General features: G+C 41.3%; 1 protein-coding gene across 1 annotated transcript in view; it reads right to left on the bottom strand.

Moving 5' to 3' along the window:
- The window catches only part of tuft1b (tuftelin 1b), a 15,890-nt gene extending 11,594 nt beyond the window's left edge, over positions 1-4,296 (bottom strand). Inside the window, exon 1 of the mRNA XM_083685325.1 lies at positions 4,126-4,296. The gene's annotated coding sequence lies outside the window, so the exon portion shown is untranslated. The remainder of the gene's footprint in view (positions 1-4,125) is intronic.
- Between the last annotated feature and the right edge of the window lie 6,005 nt (positions 4,297-10,301).

Here is a 10,301-nt window from a genome sequence, read left to right on the forward strand (position 1 = left end):
CCCGTCCTCCGATTTCTACCTCCATCAGCCTCTACTGGTCACACATACAGACTTGTAGACAGATTAATTCGCTACAGGGAGTTGCCTTCACTTTGTCCTGATATTCTTCTGTGTCCTGAATGGCACGATACATACGAACATGGATTTAGGGTATGGATACATGAGTGTCAACATGACGTACACCTGTCTGTGTGTATACATGTCTGTATGAAATGGTTGTATGTCATATATGAATCCCAGAAAGTCCCAAAGTGGTGTCTGTGTCGCAGTTCCTTAATGGTTTTCTCCCTCCTGAGAGTGTACTTACATAATTGCAGGGCCTGAAAAACCATCAGAGCCGTGGTTGTGAAAGGCAGGCTGAGATCAGAGGGTGGCAGCCAGCCTCAGGGCTGAGAGAGAGAGAGAGAGAGAGAGAGAAAGAAAGATCCAAAGAGACACACCCTGGGAGGCGCTGAAAGAACTCTAACACAGAGACACAATGTTCTCTTCCCTAACCACACACTCTTCTGGCCTACCCACACTCTCATTATATCATTGCCAAATCATATTACAAGGCAGACCTGTCTGTTCTCTAATGATAATGCAAGGCAGACCTGTCTGTTCTCTAATCATAGAGGCTGATTCTTCGTTTTTACGACCTGTCCAACAGATTCGCTTTTATTACCAATAATAAGGTAGTTGTCCAGTCATTATGACGGTCAATGCACACACACACATGCAATCAACAACACATGAAAAACACACATGCACGAAGGAACAGTCCAAATACAGTAGGCTTCCAAGAAACACACAACTGTGTCTACTTATGCACACGTAGGCCTTTTTGGGCCAAAATACAAACTGGCTTCTAGCTATTTACTGCAAGTTTGTTCAGAATGCCTTCTTAATGGGGCAGTTTAGCTTCAAAACACAATAGCTTCAAAGAGATCCAAGCCTTGTTGCTTCCAGGCTATTTCTGCCCTGTCGTAGGAGCGTGTAGAAACGTATACTCTCAAAAGGGAGAACACCTTTCATCACGAGATACCTAAGTACCTAAGTTCATGTCCTCCTCCACGGAACATCTGCCCTAGGCTAGGAGATAGGGAAAAGAACATACACACACGCACATACACACAGACACACTCACACACAGACACACACACAGACGTTCAAACACACACACACACACGCACACACACACACACACACACACACACACACACACACACACACACACACACTGATTTAATTAAAATTATGATAAGGTGTGTTGCAGTTTCATTGGAATTGATCAATACTCCCTCTCAATTAAAGTGACGCGGTACATTCCTGTGTTATTCATAACAGAAAAAGTTAACTCAATATGCAATACTGACAGGCGTAGCATCATAGACCAGCAGGCAACCAGCAGGCAAGCAGACTCTATATGGGCAACAAGAGCATATTAAAGATGGTGAATTTGTTTCCAAACCACAGACACTGGCAAAGACGGTCTGAAGTAAACACTTAGTCAAATATCATCAGTTTGTTATGGAACAACAATGCTGTGAGCCAACAGCATGCTGCTCTGTTTTATGCAAATGCATATTTGCGTTCGCGCCAAGCCATCAATCCACCAATCCACCAAACCCACAACTGACTGGCTCCCGTCCATTCACTGAGAGGATTAACGTGTGAACGATTATACAAAAGAAACAGTGTGTTCTTTCATCTGAATGCTTAGTGACGCTCGTATATTGTACATGCTGTCCATGTGAATATTTTAGGTAAACAACAAAAATGAGGACAACACACTAACTGTAATTGTCTAATCCTATATTGTCTTCACTGGCCTGGTTATTTCTATCTTGATCAAATACATCTCTTTATATTCCTCAGACAATTTATCCATAAAGTATACCTTGAAACTTCTGCATTGATGGGACAAACAGTATTGATACGCTAAATACAATACTTTAGAATTCGTTTTATTCAACTGAATTCTAAGCAACTGCAAACTGCACAATGTCCAATGGCACTGACGACACCCCAGAACAAGACAAGAATGCAGTGTTTCAGTCAAAACCTGACTGGAAATAACCCCTCACAGGAGCGACAGAGGTGTCCTTCACCTCTTCTTTCACAGGCAGCCCTGAGAAGCAGCCCCCAGCCCCTAGGCAAAGCCCCAGCCCTAGCAGCCCCCAGCCCCCAGCCCTCAGCCCCCAGCCCTAGCAGCCCCCAGCCCCCAGCCCCCAGCCCCAGAGTGGGTGTCTGTTTCCTGTCTCCAGTGTCCTGCTCTCTTCACTAGACACAAAGGAGCCAGGAACTGCAGACACTGTGGTGCTAGCATGAACAAAGGGAGGCTGGTGGAGGTGGAAATTGGAGGACGGACTCATTGTAATACATGGAACGGGAATGAGAAATGGTATCAAACACGTGTGTTCCATGCATTACAATGAGCCCATCGTCCGAGCCAGAACCATACAGTCGATATCTACTATCCTCCATCTTGGCACCAAACCTTCCATGACAATAACATTGTAATGTGCTTTCTGCGTTCTGGTTAGTTAATGCCAACATAGTACATTATACATTGACATCACATTTTTCTTTTTATCATATGCAGAGTTTGCTTAACTCTGTATATGTTGCTCTGGTGGTACGAGCTACACTCAGGTTCTGTGGAAGAACCCTTTAAATAACCCTTTTTTGTTTTTCTCGATGACTCCTGTTCACTGATATAGAGGTGACATCATAGCTTTCCCCTTACTGTCCTGTGCAGCATTCCCATAACTGACCACCACCACTGCTACAACAACAACAACAACAACAACAACAACAACAATACACAAAGGCACAGGCCCATATAACAGTATATTATTGACTTGATACAAGCACAAGACTTGATGGATTCAGTATACTTCTGTTTTTGTATAATAATGTGTGTTATCCTCCAGTAATTTATTATTATTATTATTATTATTATTATTATTATTATTATATTCTTTCTAGGAACCAAACATGGACATTGAACACAAGAGGAACATTTACATGCAGGTTGGAGTTATGCAGACTCATCTGTCGAGTCCCGGTAGAGAGCACACACACTGTTCACAAGAGAGTGTAAAGTTCCGTTGTTGGTGGGGTAGTCAAAACGAATCACTCAGTGGTTTTCTAACAGAGCAATATTGTGATACTGACTCACACATCCTCTCTCCAAGCAATATGACTGACCAATTAAACAGGTCATTTAGAGAATATAATGATAAGAATATTCATAAAATACTTTCAATAACCTTCCCCGAGTCTCTCACAGATATTCTCAAGTTCCATAAAACGGTTCCATAACCATAAAGGTGCTGCTTCAATATAGCATACACAGTATATATTATCTATATACCATACGTATATAGTATATGAAAGTGTTTGTTTCAATCATCCCTCTAGAGCTGGTTTCCCGGACACAGATTAAGCCTAGTTCTAATAGCATTTTCAATAGACAATCTCCATTGAAACATTTGACTCTAGGATTAGGCTTAATCTGTATCAGAGAAACTAGGCCTATATAGTCAGCCAGTTCTGTCTCGATGGATAATGGCTATTGTGATCTTTATCAACTTCAAGTCTGCTCTGACCAACAACACAATAACAACGTCTCTTTGTTACAGAAGTAGACTCTCCTGACGGCAGAGACAATCAAACATAGCTGGGTGAAATTCAACAGAGCTACTAGGATAGACCCTGATCAATACAGATGCTATTAATAGAACATAATGAAACTCTTCACAAATATCATATTATCAATGTTCCAAAGAAACTATCCCAAAACAATACAATGAATGCGGTTTGTATTGGAGAACTCCCCATGCTACCACATAAACACAGGCTAACATTGTTACTGGAATATAACATCAATTCAGTTCAATATCTATATCAATGAAATGATCTCAAAAACAGCAACCGAACACAGATCTAGCTCTCATTCACATTTGGTTCCTTTACATCTAAGTCACTTTCACTTCAAGACCCCCTCCGGTCCAAACAGAACATTTTAAGATGACAATCCAACGTTTTAAGTATGACAATACACAACCCTGTTTGTGCAGTAAGTAACTTTACATCGACCATACACACATGCCAACTCAAGAACAATACGTTTCAATGTACCTGTCTGGTAGCAGTCGTCCGTGGTCCTGGCTGACGATGTTCTGAGTGTTGTGACTTGGAGTGTGAGTGTGTTTGAGAGTGAGTCAGTGTGGGAACCAGCTGGGGTCTTGCCTTACAAGGTAGGGAGAGGCTCAACCTCCTCTCTGTTAAGCTCCACCAACCCAACCCTGTTCCTCTAGTCTAGACCAGCTCCTCCCTCTCCCTTTCCTTCCCATACAGGCCTGCCTAGAGCCCCCTGCAGGGAGGACAGTTGACACTACACTGCCCAGTACAAAGACTAGGGAGAGAGAAGTAGGTTTGTCGTCGATGGCTTGGTCAGAAAGGCATGTCAACTTCAGATAGGTCTGTTGCAGCCAGGGTCAGGTTCTATTCTATTGTATTTCTTTTCTATGACGTTATATTCTATTAGGTATGTCAAATGTTATAGTTTTTATATTAGGTAACAACCATACAAAAGATCATAGACAACTTATTGGACTCAAAACAAAACCATTACATACTGCACAGGTCAGGTTTGTTTGAAATTACACTATTTTTCCTCATTCTTGCATGTCAGGTGTCAATTACACACACACACAGACACTCACGCACGCACACGCGCGCACACACACACACACACACACACACACACACACACACACAAACACACACACACACACACACACATACACACACACTTTTATATTATTAGAGTGCTCAGTGTTTCTTTGTTTCCTAAGTTTCAATAATTTATGAACAGCTTTCATGCATTGTCTCAGATTCTAGTATCAGACTTCATCAGAGTGAGTGAGTGAGTGTACAGGTGTGTGTGTGTGTGTGTGTGTGTGTGTGTGTGTGTGTGTGTGTGTGTGTGTGTGTCTGTGTTGTGTGTGCATGCATGCCTGTGTGTGTGCTTGCATGTGCTAGTGTGTGAGCTTGCACGCACACATGGGTGTGTTTGTGTGTGTGTGTGTGTGTGTGTGTGTGTGTGTGCGTGTATGCCTGTGTACAATACAATGGAAGGTGCTGCCTCACCCCTACATGGTGCCAGTGGTGGAGGTACAGAATGTGACCAGTTACATAACACTGATTAATGAAGCGTCTTCATGTGAGAGCCCTCAGGCAGGAGGGTTATGGAGTGTAAACAGTACTGTGCAAACTGAAGTCTAACGTCTCTGTGTCCAAGAATGTTGTGGTTGGTGTGTTTGTGTGTGTGTGTGTGTGTGCGTGTGTGTGTGTGTGTGTGTGTGTGTGTGTGTGTGTGTGTGTATGGATGGGCTGTCGTGGGATTGGTGGATTGGTGGCTTGGCGCGAACGCAAATATGCATCGTAAATATGTGTTTGCATAAAACAGAGCAGCATGCTGTTGACTCACGGCATCTTTGTTGCATAACAAACAAACTCCTGATATTTGTTGTGTGTGTGTGTGAGTGTTTACTTGAGACCGTCTTTGCCTGCGTCTGTAGTTTGGATCTTTAATATGTTCTTGTCGGCCCTGTAGAGTGCTGTCTCTATAGGTCTATGATGCGACACCTGTTAGTATTGCATATTGAGTTAAGTTTTTCTGTTATCACATGTACAGTTTCACTTTAATTGAAAAGGAGTGTCGATCAATTCCAATGAAACAGCAAACACACCTTATCATCATTCAATGGAATCCATTTCAGGAGAGCTTGGCACTTGATGAGACACACATAGTGATTGATGAGTTATGAGTTCCCCCACACCCACGGTTTTGGGAACACAAGTTGAGCCTCTGAAAAAGAGGACTCCGCACACTGAACTTCAAGACTCCATGTGTGTCTGTTGACCACATTTCAATCCTTAGGTTTTAATCAGGTCTCCACTGGTTTTTATGGTTATTTGACTTATTTTTTATTGAGCACATTGAACTCAAGCACCTGCTTAAAGCTCTTGGATGTGTGGACTTTCTTTTTCTTGTTTCTCTGTTTTCAAAGGAAACAGGGTCCTTCCAACATGTTAGAAATGTGTTTGGATTATAGATATGCAATATCTTTATGTTTGAGCTGTACAGACTGGTCTGAGAATGTGTGTGTGTGTGTGTGTGTGTGTGTGTGTGTGTGTGTGTGTGTGTGTGTGTGTGTGTGTGTGTGTGTGTGTGTGTGTGTGTGTGTGTGTGTGTGTGAGTGTCTGCAATTTTTACCTTGGTTTGTTTTTTGGGGGTTCTGTGTTTTTTCGGTGTTCGGTCTGTGGGGGTCTATGGTTCAAGCATTCTCAATTTGTCTTTTCACCAAACCCCCTATACATCCCCTGTATATCCAAAGTGAGGCTGTTTGAGGTAGAAATCAGAAGTTCATTGTAATGAATGGAATGGAATAAGGAATTGTATCAAACACACATATCAAACCTCCCCTGGTGTACCCCCTCTACATCCAGTAAAAATCACCGTCCACCAGAATTTGAAAAACAAGTCCATGCCTCTCAGACCAGCTAACGTGCAACATCATTTGCAAATAGTACACCTGAGAACATGTTAAATCACAGAGTTTGCAGAACAGGATGCCAAACAAGTCAAACTAAATGTTACCAGAGTTCACAGGACTGTCAGTCATTATGCATGACCTATGTGAAGTGAATCAAACACAAGCTTAACTACGAGATTGAGACGAGTTAACATAACACTATTAGGTAACATTGGCTACAGGTGGGCGTAACGCAAATATTCCATCTAGAATAGGGATTATCTTTTACCTCAGCACCAACAACAAAAAGGGCTTTTGCACACATGTGTTCTTTATTCGACAGGTGTGTATGAAAAAACTGACTCGGAGTAGAAACAAGAACAAAGAAGCTCCCGCACACTGTGTCTTATGTAATACGTTGTAATACCTGTGCCTATTTGGCACCTATTAAAACATATTACACCTGCAAGCAGAGAGTGTTCCAGGGCCTATTTTTTCAACTACAGCACTAGTAACACCCCTCAAAATGAATGAATAAAATCCAGAAATGGTTTCTTTACAGCAGATCAGTTATAATAACTCAGAACAGCTCTCTAGTCAGGAGACAAATTATTCACTTTAATAAAGAAATTTAACCTGCAGGGATTAATAAAGTATCATATATCATCTCTAATCTCTCATCTCTCCATGGTTCTATCTTCATTATTTACTTCAGCTCCTGGCAAGCTCAACTGTCTCCTAAACCTGGAAGACGAGCCAGGAACTCACAACCTGGGTCTGTTTGTTTAAGCTTGGCATGACTTATTATTCTTATTATTCTTATGACTTATACACTCACTGAACACTTTATTAGGAACACCTGTACACCTTCTCATGGTGGAGGTGGTGTAATGGTGTGGGGAATGTTTTCTTGGCACACTTTGAGCCTGTTAATATCAATCAATCATCGCTTGAATGCCACAGCCTATTTGAGTATTGATGCTGACCATGTGCATCCCTTCATGGCCACAATTTACCCATCTTCTAATGGCTACTTCCAGCATGATAATGCACCATGTCACAAAGCAAAAGTCGTCTCAAACTGGTTTCATGAACATGACAATGAGTTCAGTGTTCTTCAGTGGCCTTCCCAGTCACTGGATCTGAATCCAATAGAACTCCTTTGGGATGTGGTACAACGGGAGATTCACAGCTTGAAAGTGCACCTGAAAAATGTGCAGGAATTGTGTGATGCAATCTTGTCATCATGGACCAGAATCTCAAAGGAATGTTTCCAACATCTTGTGGAATCAATGCCATGAAGAATTGAGGCTGTTTTGAGAGCAAAGGGAGGCCCTACCCAGTATTAGTATAGTGTTCCTAATAAAGTGATTGGTGAGTGTATATCTCTTGCCAGGTTAGTGAGAATACTTGAATGAATGATCTAATTCATGTTAGTAGCAGTCAGCTGCTCAGAGGTCAAAGCAGACATGTTTCAGCGTGCTCCTTCGTCACTGCTTTCCTTTTCCTGCCAGGTTAGCTCATAAAGCATGAGGTCACCTGCTATTATGCTGACACATCGATAGCAATGCCATGACATGAGGCATTGGTCATATTGTTTGTATTTTATTTATTGTACTTTTTTGTATTGTTGTTGTTGTGAAGCACTTTGTGACATTTGTCTCTGTAAAAAGTGCTAAATGTGATTGATTGATTGATTCATTCAGGACCAAGAGCCGTTCTTGCATGATGCTCAATGTAACCCACAAGCATTCTCAATTTCTCCTTTCACCAAACCCCCCATATACACCCCCTGTATATCCCAGGTGAGGCTGTTGGAGGTAGAAATCAGAAGATCATTGTAATGAATGGAATGGAATAAGGAATTGTATCAAACACACATATCAAACCTCCCCTGGTGTACCCCTTCTACATCCAGTAAAAATTACCATCCACCAGAATTTAAAAAACAAGTCCATGCCTCTCAGACCAGGTAACGTGCTGTACTGCGGTGCCTTTCCTTGGCTTAGAAAAACATAATTTGCAAATAGTACACCTGAGAACATGTCAAATCACAGAGTTTGCAGAACAGGATGCCAAACAAGTCAAACTAAACGTTACCAGAGTTCACAGGACTGTCAGTCATTATGCATGACCTATGTGAAGTGAATCAAACACAAGCTTAACTACGAGGTTGAGACAAGTTAAGATAACACAATTAGGTAACATTAGCCACAGGTGGGCGTAACGCAAATATTCCAGCTGGAATAGGGATTAATTTTTACCTCAGCACCATGACAAAAAGGGCTTTTGCAGCCTCAAGCAGAGAGTGTTCCAGAGCCTCTTTTTTCAACTACAGAACCAGCAACACCCCTCAAAATGAATGAATAAAACCCAGAAATGGTTTCTTTACAGCAGGAGTCAGGGGGCTATAACCAATGGTCTAAAACATATATAGATCAGTGGTTATAACAACAACCCCAAGCAGACGATAGATCAGTTATAACAACCCCTAGCAGACGATAGATCAGTTATAACAACCCCTAGCAGGCGATAGATCAGTTATAACAACAACCCCAAGCAGACGAAGCTCATTAATTAATGCTTAAGGAAATAGGGGGACTATGTATTAAAAGGGTTGTAATTTCTAAATGGCTAAACAAATCTGAAAAAGAAAACATTGAATTAAAACTAAGAATCTCGAATTTAACCTCATAGTCATTGTTTGATTTTAAATCCAAACTGTTGGGAGTATAGAGCTAAAAGAAGACACAATCCTCCCTCTTTCCAATACTTGAGGGCACTGTATATAAATTAGTGGTTATAACAACAACCCCAAGCAGACGTTAGATCAGTTATAACAACCCCAAGCAGACGATAGATCAGTTATAACAACAACCCCAAGCAGACGATAGATCATTTATAACAACTCAGAACAGCTCTCTAGTCAGGAGACAAATTATTCACTTTAATAAAGAAATTTAACCTGCAGGGATTAATAAAGTATCATATATCATCTCTCATCTCTCATCTCTCATCTCTCCATGGTTCTGTCTTCATTATTTACCTCAGCTCCTGGCAAGCTCAACTGTCTCCTAACCTTGGAAGACGAGCCAGGAACTCACAACCTGGGTCTGTTTGCTTAAGCTTGGACATGACTTATTATTCTTATTATTCTAATGACCTATACATCTCCTGCCAGGTTAGAGAGAATACCTATGAATGATCTAATTCATGTTAGCAGCAGTCAGCTGCTCAGAGGTCAAAACAGACATATTTCAGCGCACACCTTCGTCACTGCTTTCCTTTTCCTGCCAGGCTAGCTCATAAAGCATGAGGTCATCTGCTATTATGACACATCGACAGCAATGCCATGACATGGCACTCACACCACCAAAACCAGTTACTTTTGTTCACGCAGCTTGGATAAAATGATGTAACCAAATGCAAATAAATCACATCTCATCATCAAGTCCTGCTAGAATCAACCAACTAACCACTCAACCACTCATAATTCACCTTCACGTCTGTCACTTCAGATAAAATATCATGTACCTGAGCACAAACAAATTATGTACAACAAACATTATACAACAAGATGGAGCCAGTCCAAAATGCAGCAAAACGGAATTGCATGAGAAACTGTAAATACTGCTGACTTTAACCATTTAGCTCATGTTTGGTTGAACTCCTTACATCAGACAGATGTCTTATGTAACATGTAACTCATATCAGTCTCAAAATAATAAAGAATAATACTCATAACTAAGGGTGTAAAAGAAAAAGAAATGCCTA

Source organism: Argentina silus, assembly GCF_951799395.1.
Source record: "Argentina silus genome assembly, chromosome: 14".
Lineage (NCBI taxonomy): Eukaryota > Metazoa > Chordata > Actinopteri > Argentiniformes > Argentinidae > Argentina > Argentina silus.